Consider the following 15,451-nt stretch of genomic DNA (forward strand, 5'->3'; position numbering starts at 1 on the left):
TGAGCTGGTGATAAGAGACCTTTGGCTGGCGTATTCCTGTGATCCAACATTGCTAGGTATGGATCAGCCTTATCGTCCATCGCTTTCCGGAAAAGGTTCTTTGCCATCTTTACCGCAGATTCCACTTTGCCATTTGCCTTGCTATTGTATGGACTGACAGGTGTATGTGTAAAACACCACTTTTTTGCAAAGGTAGAAAATTCCTGGCTACTAAACTGAGGCCCATTATCAGTTACGACCTGGTCTGGTATTCCATGTCGTGCAAAATGGTGTTTAAGTTTAGTTATCACTGTCTTTGCTTGTGTATTGAGATGATCGATTTCCCAGAAGTTGCTCATATAATCAACTGTGCACAGATAGTCTCTATCTGAAAACTTAAAGAGATCTACTCCCACTTTCGCCCAGGGTCTGTCAGGAACTTCATGGACCATTAATGGTTCTGCCGGGTTGGCCACTTCATATTTTCTACATGTGGGGCACTTTGACACATAGTCTTTGATGTCACTGTTCATATTTGGCCAATATAAGCATTCTCTTGCTCTTCTGCAACATCCTTCTACTCCCAGGTGTGTGGAATACAGCTTTTCTTTCAACACCGCCCGCTGTGTCAGTGGAACCACTACCCGGTTTCCTCTGAAAATTAAACCATCTTGCACCGTCATTTCATTCCGCATGTTAAAATATGGTCTCCCCTCTGGGTCAAGATGTATTTTTTCTTCTGGCCATCCTTCCAGAATTACTTGCTGTAACTGCTGCATGCTTCTGTCTTCCTTCGTGGCTGAGCGCAGTTCAAGCAGCCTTCTCTCTGTTACAGGAATATATTCTGCTTCCTTGACATCATCTTCATCGTCCATATCTTCACTGCTCAATGCATAAATGTATGCTCTTGATAGCATGTCTGCAAGGAACATTTTCTTACCTGGATGGTACAGAACTGTAGCATCGTAAGCCTGTAGTCGCATCAGTATGTTTTGAAGTCGTTTTGGGCATTTCACCAATTCTTTTTTCATAATCGCCTCCAGTGGCTTATGATCGGTTAGCACTGTTATCTGTCGACCAAACGTATATTGATGAAACCGTTCACATGCGTAGACTACTGCTAGTAGTTCCTTTTCAATCTGTGCATACCGAGTTTCTGTGTCGGTCAGTGCACGGCTGGTATAGGCTAGGGGTTGACTTTCTTGTAGTAGTGCAGCCCCCATGCCCTTCTCACTTGCATCGCATTGGATGACCAAAGATTTGTTGGGGTCATAGTACCTCAACACTGGTGCCTCACTCACTAACTCTTTAATTTTCCCAAAAGCCTCTTCATGGATTTGGGACCATGTCCATGGCACATCTGCCTTCACTAAATTTCGAATTGGGGCCATCACATCAGATATGTGTGGTAGAAATTTTGCCAGGTAATTCACAAATCCAACCAATCGTTGCACTCCTTTCACATCTGTTGGACACGGCATCTCTTTTATGGCTCTTACCTTCCCAGGATCAGGAAGTAAACCATCACTGGTTATTATGTGTCCCAGGAAAGATATAGACGTTTGTCGTAAGTTCAATTTTCCAGCATTCAATCGCATCCCGCGATCACATCTCTGCAACAGTTTCCTGAGTTTTAGGTCATGATCAATTGTTGCTTCTTCCATCGTTTTACCCTTCCCAATCACCAGAAGATCATCCGCTTTGTTAACCACCCCCTCCAAATCGGACACATTGTTAAAAAGGGTCTTTTGAAATATCTCTGGAGCTGGAGAAATACCGAAAGGTAAAACCTTCCACCGGAACCTACCGTATGGTGTAGCAAATGTTGTTAAGCGACTGCTGACTTCGTCTAATTTTACATGCCAGAATCCATCTCGTAGATCTAGGGTAGAAAATACCTTGCTATCAGCCAGTTCTGGTAGTAAATCGTCCAGTGTAGGTAACTGAAAATGTTCCCTCTTCAGAGCCTTATTCAGTGGTCTTGGGTCTATACATATCCGCAGGCTTCCATTTTTCTTAGTTACCAGTGCTAACGCACTTACCCATGGTGTTGGGTCGCCCACTGGTTCAATAACATTCTTCTTAACCAGTTTTCCCAACTCGACTTTTAGCTTGTCTTTAAGTGCCACTGGTATTCTCCGTGTTGCTGCAACATTTGGTGTTACTCCTGGATCCACCTGCAAATGTACCTCTCCTGGTAATTGACCCAATTCTTCCTTGAATACATCTCTGAAGTCATTGATAATGCTGTCCAAGTACTGGGTGCTGGATTCATTCATTTGGGAAACTTTGGCGACCATTTTGAATTTGTCGTTATTGATTGTGACGAGTTCCGTTTTCTGGATTGCATTTGCTCCCAGTAAAGGATGGAAATCCTCTTTCACAATGACAAACTTAACTGCATATTTCTGTCCAGTTTTGGGGTTTATCATTTTAACTCGACACTCTCCTAACGGCTTCACTTCTGCTCCATTCCACATGACAAGGGTCTTATTTGAATGTTCCAGTGTTTTTCCCATCACGTGTTTCACATTCAATATGTTCACGGACGCTCCACTATCGAGCTGAAAAGCAATTGGTTTTCCTTTCACCATCATTTCCGCCTTTATCACCTCTTGACTCACAGCATTCACCTTTTCCTTGATCGTTATGTTGTCTACCTGTCCATAGTCTGAACTACTACTGTCGTTTTCCTGGTCCTCATATTGGGTTTTGACAGCCTGCACCTTCTTTTTCCTTGATACTTTGCATTTCGCGGCAAAGTGGTTTTTCCCATTACATTGATAACAGGTCTTGCCAAATGCAGGACATAACTCTTTTCTCGGTCCATGTCGCAGTGCACACGACCAGCAATCTCTGTCAGTTTGAGCCAATGTCTTTCTCCTCGGTTTAAAATCAACCTTATTCACTCCTTCAGGCCTTAGGATTCTGGACTGGACCGTGGCATTTTCAGACAGCTTACAAATGTCAATACATTTTTGTAAGTCTAACTGTCTTATTTTCAATAATTCAGCTTGTGTCTGTGGGTTGTGTATTCCCAGCACTACCTGATCTCTGACTACTGATGAAACGCAATTGTCACAAAAATTGCACGTTTTTACTAACGTCCGTAGTGCCGTAATAAAGGATTCCACAGTCTCTGATTCTCCTTGCTTTCTAGAATGAAATACGTAACGCTCGTAGGTTTCATTCGTTTCCCCTATAGCGTATTTATCGAATGCCTGAATAATTTCGGTGGGTGTTCTTTCATCCTCAGGTGTTAGAAATTGAAATCCGTAATAAACTTTCAATGCGTCATCTCCCAACGTGTGAAGCAAAAGTGCCGTTTGATACTGTAATGACTGTCTCGTCAAACACGTAATAATGGCGTAGTTATGCCATTTCAGTTTAAACAACTTCCAGTTCGCCGATAAATTATCTTCCATACATAAGGGCGCTGGTGGTCTTATGCCAGCCACTGGTCTGTTTGTTTCTTCCATGCTTCCATCCGACATTTTTTTTTCTTCCACGTGACGTACGTACGAATTACAATTTTAAACAAGAACAACAAAGTTACTTATCTGTTTCTGCAAATAACTTTCCGCTTCTTATCCTTTTGTACATCTTACTTAGACATATCTTTATCCCACTCGCGGCCACCATGTGTCATTATCGAGGATGTGAATAGATTGAATAAGACATAAAGACCGATCAGCTTCTTTATAAATGGCGTCTTTATTTACATCTGACAAACATGAGTACACCGCCACACCGGTAAGGGGGCGTAACTCCAGCCGGTGAAAACTCTTGTTCAGTCCCTCATGCAACAACCACAACCTCCAAAGCTTGCTAGCCTGAGGGTCTGCCGAGGACACGTCAAATTTGTCCAGACGAATGATCTTGTCCATGAGGGAAATAAAATTTTTGTTCAATAAATTGTAGTTGTAAGTAAATGAAGATGTAAAACAAAACCTCTTTCCAAGACTTTATTGAACAATAGGGACTGCCAAAGGTCACCACAAAATTACCCCACCTTATATGTAACACGATGTAACTTTATTATAAATTAATATTATCAGGATAACTTTTGTACCATTTAAAAGAAGAAGGGCAAAATAAACCAGTAATAATTTAAGAAAAATTTTTTCATCGAACAAAAATAATGAAATTGCGAGACGAAAATCGTGTTTACATAATTGGCGCTTTAAAATAACGTTCCCATGTAGTAGATATTCCGAACGTGAAAAATACCCGTATTTAATAAATCTAGCAAAAATCAACTAATGGTTTGATTTTCGTGAAATTTTTTATACTTATCCATTTTAGAATGAAATTACATATAAAATGCAGTTTTCGTAAAATATACGAGGAGAAATATGTTCTATCGAAATGTCTATTTATTATGAAACATAAGAGTTCAAATAAGTAAAAAATATTTATTTTTTAAAAATTTAAATACACATATTGAACAAAAATTTACCTTGAAGTTGCAATTAAAAAATTGGTATAGACTTAATATTATTATGTTTTTTAAACAGTTTTTTTCAAATTAATATATACGGTAATCAGTTGAATTGCCAAGAAAAAGGAACTTCGTAAACATTAATTAATTTTTAAAAGATTCAAAAGATTAAAATTCCATTATTTAAAAATGTTCCGTTACAACATAGATTTTTTAATTAATTGTGTTTAAATTTGTTTTTAAATATTAAGTTTTAATATAAACATGACTCTTGTCAGCTATTTTATCGCCAGATTAAAACCAATCTGAAAATATTATTGCACAAATATTAAGCATTTTGTAGGGCCCCCCTCATATTTTGTTTGTCTATTTTATCAAACAAAATATGGAACTCCGTAGTAGGTAACCAAATGAACATTCAGTAAAACCGTATTTCATATTTAATATACAAATGTTTATAATATTATTAATCATTAAACTGTGTAAATCTTAAAACCTAAGAAAATTATAACAAAGATTAATTATTAATTGCAACGTGTGTGGCTTTAAGGTGCCTTTTCTGGGAAAAGCAGATGACAACAATAATCCACGTGAGAAAACGATCCTGTCAGAGACAAAGCGCCGAATAGTTAGCAGACTTGAATAAAACACTGCTCGTATGTAGTGTTGATGGCCTTATATAAGTATGTAATTTGTATATAACCGGAGAGCATCTCAACAGGATACATATGCCTACGCCGAATGAGCTCCCTTTTTTTCCATTTTCTTCCCCTCCCCAAGTTGTGTGGGTACGATTTCTGAATAGAACTTAATCAGAGTTACTATACATCACATAGTTCTCTTCTAAAAATCTTGGACGTTTTTATGATGTCCCCAAATCAAGGGACATAACTCTAGGAGTTGTCTACCCTTAGTTATGTGCGCTCTTCAATAAATTATGTTTTGGCCGTCAGTCTGACTGCGACCGAGCTGTTGTTAACATGTTAATGCCTGCGTTGTTATTCTTCCGTATTGTTTGATACCCGTGAGACGGGAACCCCCAACATTATATCTGGCGACGAGAATTTTTCGTGACGAGCTCACGCTACATTTCGGAATTTAATACAAAAAAAAATCTTCTTTTTTTTTTTCCGGAATTAATACAAAAAAAAAAAAAAATGGCCAGCGGTGGATTACCAGTTTTTCCAAGTTTCAGCGTACATGCAGACCAAAACACGACTACCGTTCGCTGGAAAAAATGGATAGACAGGTTAGAAAATTTATTTGTTGCTATGGACATTTGCGACGACGAAAATAAGGAAGCAACACTTCTTCACTATGCAGGAGACGAAGTCTTTGATATTTTCCATTTTATTCACGGACCAGCAAAAGGGCATAGGCGCAACAAACATTTTGGACGACAGCAAATATAGTTTCGGGCGAGTATGAAACTATGAAGAAATCACTAACGGATCATTTCACGCCGCAGAAAAACACATCATATGAACTTTTCAAATTTCGACGGGCTATGCAAAACATGGACGAAAGTTTAGACCAGTACCATGCACGATTACGGACTCTAGCTACTACGTGCGAGTTTGAAGATAAAGACGGAGAGATCCTAGCCCAAATTTTGCAGGGGTGCACATCCTCTAAAGTCAGAAGGAAGGCGCTAAGAGACAACTCTACGCTGAAACAAGTCCTGGACGAAGCTAGGGCAATAGAGCTGGCTGATACGCATGCTGCAGACATGGAACGAAATGAATTACATGCTCTTTACAGCAACGAGAATCGCACGCATCTCACACGTAGAAATAATGAAAATTTCAACGTCAACGACAGTAAAGACAGTTGTTGTGGACACTCACAGAAAAAGAGTCGCCATGACATCTCGAAGAACAGACCACGAGGTGAACAAAAAAAAGATGGTGGAAAGCATGGCAAAATAGTCGCCATAACACCTCGAAGAACAGACCACGAGGGGGACAAAAAAAAGATGGCAGACAGCAAACATGTCACTATTGTGGATATTCTGCTACACACCCGACTTGTCCAGCCCGAGGAAAAGAATGCATGAATTTCCATAAGAAAAACCACTTTGCAAGAGCATGCAAAGCAAAGCCGGTAAGAGTAATTCGTTTCACCAATCCTCCTCTGATATCTCCCTCTACGTCCAGTGACGAATCTATTTACTCAGTAAAATTTACACCGTCAATTAAGACACCAAGAGTTACCGCCCTTGTCAATAATCCGATTAAGACACCAAAAGTTACCGCCCTTGTCAATAATCCGATATCTCCCTCTACATCCAGTGACGAGTCTGTATACTCGATGAAATTAACACCGTCAAATAAGAATACTTAACATAAATCCTTCTTAGATAAGAGAAAAATCCAGGTTGTCCTCGACGGTCGTACATCTAAACAATATGATATAAATGCGGGGGTGCCCCAGGGTTCTATCCTTGGACCTCTATTGTTCCTGATATTCATAAATGACCTCCCCGACAAAATTGCCTCTGAGATGGGTATATATTGCTGATGACACTACACTCTATGGCAGGCACGACAGGAAGACTAATGAACACATTTCTAAAGAAATGGCAGAAACACTAGAGGAAGACCTCCAATCTGTAGTGGAATGGGGACAAAAGTGGTTGGTCGCGTTCAATGCTGCCAAGACTAAACTAGTTTCATTCAATAATTACAAGAAACCCTCTCTACCACCCATAGCAATGGCCAACGACTCTTTATCTGAGAGTCCATCTTTCAAACTGCTTGGCCTAACGTTCACAGGAAACATGAGTTGGAACAATTACATTGAAGGCATTGCCAGGGCCGCTGCAAGAAAGGTGGGCTCTCTCTACCGTGCTAGAAAACTACTAACACCCGAAAATATCCTGTACCTCTATAAGGCCACCATTCGCTCATGTATGGAGTATTGCTACCACATCTGGGCTGGTGCATCTGCTACTAGTCTCTCGCTCCTTGACAAGGTTCAAAAGAGAGTCGCAAACCTGATAGGCCCTGAACTGGCATCTAAGCTTCAGCCTCTGTCCCATCGACGAAATGTTGCATCCCTCTGCCTTTTCTACAAGTATTTTAGTGGTGAATGCTCTGACGAACTGCAATCACTTGTGCCCCCACGACGTGTGCACCCTCGACAAACCCGACAGGCTGCTAAATCCCACCCCCACACTGTAGAGATCCCTAGATGTAAAAGATCTTTTTACTCCAATAGTTTCTTCCCCAGAACCGCTAGACTCTGGAATTCCATTCCAGGTCCCTGCTTCCCCAACAGTACTGACGTGCAGAAGTTCAAGTGTAACGTGAACCGACACCTTGCTGCCCAAATCCCTACATAGTACCCCAGTAGTTGTTGCCCCTGATAGTAGCCCCCTACACCAAAGTGGCAATTTGCCTTGTTTGGGGTGAAAATGTAATAAAAAAAAAATAAATAAAAAAAAAGACACCAAAAGTTACCGCCCTTGTAAATAATTCCCCTGTAATGTTTGTGGTAGACACGGGTGCTAGCGTAAACATAATTGCTGGACACATATATGATGGTTTAAAACACAAACCGCGTATAAACAAAACAACAACCCGGATATTTGCGTACAGGTTGAAACATGCCATACCCATCCGAGGATTTATCAATGCGAGCATAAAATTTCGTGATAAATCCTGTAAGGCTAAAATATTGGTGGTTGACAGCGAAAATCCTTTAGTTGGACTGCAGAACCTCTTGAGCGATAATTCTGCTGAAGCATTGGGAATGATAACGTTTAACTTCACGTTCCATGTGACGGTCCCAATTCAAGACGAGTTCCATGCACTGTTTGATGGAAAGATGGGAAAAATTTCTAGAGTTACCATTAAGCTCCACATTGACTCATCAGTTTTCCCCGTAACTCAGCGACACCGCAGGATACCTTTCCATGTGAGAAAAGATGTGAAGACAGAACTCAAACGTCTCACAGAAATGGATGTGATTGAGGAAGTCACGGAACCTACCCCATGGGTTAGCCCGATTGTCGTAGTTCCCAAGAAAAATGGTAGTGTACGAATTTGCGTCGACATGAGAAAGGCAAATGAAGTCATTCAATGGATTAAACATCCAATGCCAACCGTAGACGACTTAATAGCAGACTTTAATGGGTGTACAGTTTTCAGCAAACTAGACCTCTCCAATGCGTATCATCAACTAGAACTGGAAGAGCCCAGCAGATATATAACGACATTTGCCACACATGCAGGTTTATTTCGTTACAAGCGACTAAGTTTTGGTGTGAATGCAGCCTCTGAACTATTTCAAAAAGCTATATCAAACCTCCTTGGAGACATCCCTGGAGTGAAAAACTTATCAGACGACATAATAATATATGCACGTGACCAGTCATCTCATGACATCAGCTTGAGGAACACCCTGAAACGTCTACAAGAAATAGGAGCCAAGCTGAACAAAGAAAAATGCCTTTTTTCTGTTTGGAAACTGACTTTCTTCGGACACATTTTCAGTGAGAATGGAGTGTCCCCTGACCCAGAGAAAATTTCTGCTATTACAAAATGCAAATCTCCAATGAACATTAGTGAAGTCAGATCATTCTTGGGCATGACACAGTATGTGGCTCGATTTATTCCACATTATGCCACTATTAGTGAACCACTGAGACGGATCACAAAAAAAGATACTAATTGGAGATGGACAGAGGAAGAAGAAGCAGCTGCGAACAAGTTAAAGGAAGCTTTGACTGGAGCTGAGGTGATGGCGTATTTCGACCCGAAGAAAGACACCAACATCCTAGTAGATGCAAGCCCAGTTGGGTTGGGTGCAGTTCTGACACAAGATGGGAGGGTGCTATGTTATGCCAGTCGTGCCCTCACAGATGTAGAACAACGCTACTCTCAAACTGAGAGAGATGTTAGCCATGGTATATGCAGCTGAACATTTTCATCTCTATTTATATGGAGCAAGATTCAAAATCAACACCGACCATCGACCTCTTCTTGGGATTGTGAAAAGTCTCAAACTGACAACAACAAGAAATGAACGCTGGCGTCTTCGTCTCATGCCCTACCAGTACAACCTGGTATACCGTTCCGGGAAAGATTACCAAAACCCTGCGGACTATCTGAGTCATCACCCACAACACATACCATCTAAAGACAATGCAGCAGAAGCCTACATAAGGTATATAGCTAAGAATATAATACCAAAATCTTTAACTCTTGAGGAAGTCAAACAAGCCACAGAACAGGACCCCCAGTTACAAAAGGTCAAGGGTGCTGTTAAAGATGGACGATGGAATGACCCCCAGCTGTCAAGTTTTTCCCTATTCAAGGATGAAATTTCAACACACAATGGTCTTGTCCTTCGAGAACACCGGCTTGTAATTCCTTCAAAATTGAGGAAGAGATCCGTCGATTTAGCCCATCAATCTCACCAGGGCATGGTCAAAACCAAGCAACTAATAAGGAAAAAGGTGTGGTTCCAAGGAATCGATAGACTGGTGAAAGAAGCAATACACGGATGCATTCCCTGCCAAGCCTCAGACCCAAGGCACACGAGCCGCGAACCCATACACTCCTCACTACTACCAGTTGCACCATGGACTGAAATCTCAGTCGATTTTGCAGGTCCGTTCCCATCAGGTGACTATGTGTTAGTCATAATCGACGATTACAGCCGATTCCCTGAGGTGGAGGTAATACCCTCAATAGCTGCGTGTACAGTTATCCCCTGTTTAAACATGATCTTTGCTAGACAAGGATATCCAACCATTCTAAAATCTGATAACGGTCCACCATTTAAAGGACAAGACTTTAAAGACTTAGCGGCACAAGCAGGTTTCAAACATAGACGCATTATACCTCTATGGCCGGAGGCAAATGCTGAAGTAGAGCGTTTTATGCGCACCTTAAAAAAATACATTCTTGCAGTCACAGTGAAACGCCACAACTGGAAGACCCACTTACCACATTTCCTAAGGCAATATAGAGCCACCCCCCCCCATACCACCACTAAAATATCACCATTTGAAGCTTGTACGGGCCGAAAAATGAACATCAGCATACCAAATGGTATCGAAAGCCCAGTAACAGGGCCGATACATAAAAGAATGAAAGAAAATGACTCCAAAGGAAAAGAGAAGATGGGGTACGCTGATAGAAAGGCAAAAACAACAACTCTCTGCCTGGGTGATATGGTTTTGATCAGACAAAAGAGACAAAACAAACTGTCAACACCATACAATCCTAAACCATATACCATTACAAACGGTGCAGAGAGGAAATCACAAAATGACTAGAAACTCTTCTTTGCTGACTCTGATTCCGACTGGGAAAGTGAGTACAATCCACACACCTCAGAAGACCTGGAAATACCCGAAACACAAATAGCTGACCAGTTACCGAGACGAAATCCATCTCGGAAAAGACTGCCCCTAGCCAGATTCAAAGACTTCATAATGTGAGATAAATAAATAAATAAAAAGAAATAATAAAAATAAAAAATTAGTAAAAAAAAAAAAAAAAAAAATTAAAATAAGACAAGTTGTCCAACCAAGATGGGGAGGGATGTGATGTCCCCAATCAAGGGACATAACTCTAGGAGTTGTCTACCCTTAGTTATGTGCGCTCTTCAATAAATTATGTTTTGGCCGTCAGTCTGACTGCGACCGAGCTGTTGTTAACATGTTAATGCCTGCGTTGTTATTCTTCCGTATTGTTTGATACCCGCGAGACGGGAACCCCCGACATTATAGTCTTTGGATTCGTGAAGAGCAACGCAGAACACTAATTTCATCAGGAACTATACTCTGGGGGCTTTCTTCTGTCGGGTCCATACAATTTGTACTATCATCTTGCATGCTTTGTGTGTCTACGTTTAGTAGAGTCCGATTGTTCATTGAATGATGAACCGGGTTCGATATATTTAGGGATATTTATTTCATTTTCATCGGTGGTGTAATGGTTAGGGTGTTGTTCAACTTTGATAATATCACATTTCTTCACTTAGTATCTTTTCCCCTTAAACTGTCTATCTGTAAACTTCTGCACAGTACAATAATGATCTCAAACTTCCATCACCATATATCTACTGCAGGCGTTAGTTTTCACCCTATCTTTGGTATAGATAGACAATCTCCCCAACTTTGATGTCGATCTTTATCTCAGTAGTTTTCCTCGGCCTTTATATTTAGCTGATGCCTCATGACTTTTTAACCTATTTTGGTATTTTCTTTAATCAGGTGTTTGTCTTCTATCAGTAGTTTCTCTCCAGTGGTTTGGTCTCTCATTGTCCAAACTTCTAGAGAAGAGTAGCCGTTTTCTCTAACTCTACTATTCATATTAGATATTATCACAGCCAACTCAGTATCCGTTATCTTACCGCAAGATGGTTTTAATTTGCATAATTCCATATGAAATTCTGATACTGAGCGTTCACTAATTGGATTTTTGTTACAGTTCTTTATCTCTCCAATCTCTATTTTAATATGGAACGATCCCAGTAAACTGTCTGTGAGTATGGCTTGAAATCCAGAAGTGCCATCAACCCTGATCTTTACTTCATCACCCGACGGGGGACGGAACCTCGATATGGTTGTGATTAAACCATCTCTTAGAGATTGGCTGCTTTCTTATAATAGTAATGTTGCATGTGTTAGGGCAGAAACATTTTATCGAACCAATAATACTAGTTGTCATTCACGTTTTACGACATCACCAGCGTACCACCTCCCAATTTTATCTGGTGGCTTTGTTGAGGATTGTTTCTTGAATTGGCTTGGTATCTGCTTTAGTGACATGCAGGTGTGGCAACTATCTATGGTACGACTGATGGCCTTGCCCACATCCAGTGCATAGAATCCCATATTAAAAATCTGCTTTAGCTGGTGTTTACTGGCATGGTTGAAGTTGTAAGTGTAGAGCGACTAAAAGTCTGTCTAATACTCCTTGGGAAATGAGGATTCTCTGTCTAGCTGAGCACAAGGCTTTCTCCTGTGTAACTCATCTGCCGGGGTTGATGAGAGTTTACAATGTTGTAAATACCTTTTAATAGTGGTTAAACATTTCGGACGAAGTAAAGAATAGATACCCTGTAGCAGACGACACCGCCTGGCGGTGCCAGGTGCACAATTCAACTAACACCGGTGATTCGACCTTGACATTGGCACAAGCACACGGCGTCGGTTGTTTGTAAACACGTCAAATAGCAAACATGCTAGAATATTCACCAGCATTTTTTAAAAAATATATTTACAAAACCTTTGAAGATTTAAAAGAAAAAGTATATATTTACAAAACATTTTTTTAAAATAAGTAACAAAACGAACGTATTTAAATAAAAGATATTTAAATAAACGGGTGTCTCTTTCTGTTTTGGATTTTTGCAACCAAGATTGATTTTTATGTGCCGTGTTTTGGGGGGTTCTGTGTGCGTTTTTAAGACAATTCAATATTTATTCTTTAAAACATTAACTTCAGTGACAATATATTTTCAAAATAATATTTTTAAATATTACATTTTTACGAATATTCGCGAGCAAGATTTAAAAAAAAAAAAGACGAGGTGTTTTTTTTTTTTTTCAATTAAATTATAAACTTTATTTGAACTTTCAACAAACTTTTACAGACAGTTTTTTTTTAAATAAAAATTATAAAAAGATTTCTATCTTGTGATACTACATTTCATCTTTATAAAAATAAAAGTTATAAAAAGATGTGAATAAAATAATATATTTTTTTTTATCTCAATTGTTTATACTTGTGATTTTATTATGCATAAAAATTGCCTCGGCCTAAAAGGATTTCTCCTTCACTGACCACCGACATACATCGCACTGTAAATAAATATTGAATTGTATCAAAAATGCACAAAAAAGAAATGGCCAAAACCGTATAGAATGAACCTTTTTTTATAAGTTTTATTCAAACAGTCTTTATTTGAACTTAATGGACTGTTGTTTTTTTTTTTATTATTTATTAACTGTTTTATTCTTTTTATCAAACAAAAATAGAACTTTTATAATGAAATATATATTATGGACTGTTTTTCAAACATCGAAATTTTAAAATTAAAGTTTTATTTAAAACAAAAAAAAAGACAAGGTGTTTTTTCTTTTCGAGATATTTTTTTTCACCATTTATTACTTTGAAATTTTATTCAACAATGAAATGATAAAAAAAAAACTTTTCGTTAAATATATTTTTAAAAAATTATTATAAAATATCCATAAAGTCTATTTTTATGTCTGTAAAAGTTTGTTGAAAGTTCAAATAAAGTTTATAATTTAATTGAAAAAAAAAAAAACACCTCGTCTTTTTTTTTTTTTTAAATCTTGCTTGCGAATATTCGTAAAAATGTAATATTTAAAAGTATTATTTTGAAAATATATTAATTGTCGCTAAAGTTAATGTTTTAAAGAATAAATATTGAATTGTCTTAAAAACGCACACAGAACCCCCCCCCCCAAAAAAAAAAACACGGCACATAAAAATCAATCTTGGTCGCAAAAATCCGAAACAGAAAGAGACACCCGTTTATTTAAATATCTTTTATTTAAATACGTTCGTTTTGTTACTTATTTAAAAAAAAATGTTTTGTAAATATATACTTTTTCTTTTAAATCTTCAAAGGTTTTGTAAATATATTTTTAAAAAAATGCTGGTGAATATTCTAGCATGTTTGCTATTTGACGTGTTTACAAACAACCGACGCCGTGTGCTTGTGCCAATGTCAAGGTCGAATCACCGGTGTTAGTTGAATTGTGCGCCTGGCACCGCCAGGCGTCGTCGTCTGCTACAGGGTATCTATTCTTTACTTCGTCCAAATATCTTTTATTTAAATACGTTCGTTTTGTTACTTATTTAAAAAAAAATGTTTTGTAAATATATACTTTTTCTTTTAAATCTTCAAAGGTTTTGTAAATATATTTTTAAAAAAATGCTGGTGAATATTCTAGCATGTTTGCTATTTGACGTGTTTACAAACAACCGACGCCGTGTGCTTGTGCCAATGTCAAGGTCGAATCACCGGTGTTAGTTGAATTGTGCGCCTGGCACCGCCAGGCGTCGTCGTCTGCTACAGGGTATCTATTCTTTACTTCGTCCAACATTTCTTCTTCTTAGATGGAGTTCTGCCATCGCGTAATAGTCTATACACTCATTGTAAGTCCGGACAGTCTTGTTGAGCCTGGATCCATGCGTTATGAGTCATGTATGGGATCGGACAATGACCAGCTAATATATCTTTTACAGTGATTTATCTAATTACTGATGTCCTCAGGACATTGATAAATTTACAAATTTGGCATTTTTCCTTGCAATGAATAGCGTTCTTGCTAGCATAATCTGCTATATTATTTTTCCATGATATGTGGGATAATTTAACAGAATATTGAGAGATAACACTCAGGAACGTTGTGACTCTAGAGCTCGCAGAGAATGCACCATGTTGAAGTTTCTCATATGATTGTACACAGGGGCGGCTATCTGTGAGCACTTTGGTAATGTGTTCCGATTGAATTATATATGGACTGAAGTGCTTGATAGCTGAAGCAATCCCCAGAGCTTCCAACTCACAAGCTAGCCAACCTGCTTGGTTAGATGTTTTACGAGCATTGAATAAACCTGCGAGATGAATCTCCTCTCAAGATGAAAAGGGATGCTGCTAAGCCAGCAGAAGTCGTGGATGCATCTGTAATTATTTGTAGTTGGTCCTCTCTTCTAGGTAAGGTCAGGATTTTTGCTTGCTTAAGATGTTCTTTTGCTTTGAAGAATGCCTCCTCCAGGTCTGACGTCCATTGGATCCTGTCATTTGATGAACCTGTTGCACACACTTTATCTAGAGGTTCTAAAAAATCCGGGTGCTTAGGCATGACTTTACTCAGGAACTTGTAGGATCCTATGAATGATCTCATGTTTTTGATGGTTTCAGGGGGATCACAGATAGCCAAAGTATTCAGACGATGGCTTGTAGCTTTGAACGTTCCCCTGGTCCATTGCCAACCTAGGATTTCTGTTGATACCAGACAGCATATGCTTTTTGATG

The sequence above is a fragment of the Euprymna scolopes genome, chromosome 24, assembly GCF_053919585.1.
Source record: "Euprymna scolopes isolate OS-2025 chromosome 24, ASM5391958v1, whole genome shotgun sequence".
Classification (NCBI taxonomy): Eukaryota; Metazoa; Mollusca; class Cephalopoda; order Sepiida; family Sepiolidae; genus Euprymna; species Euprymna scolopes.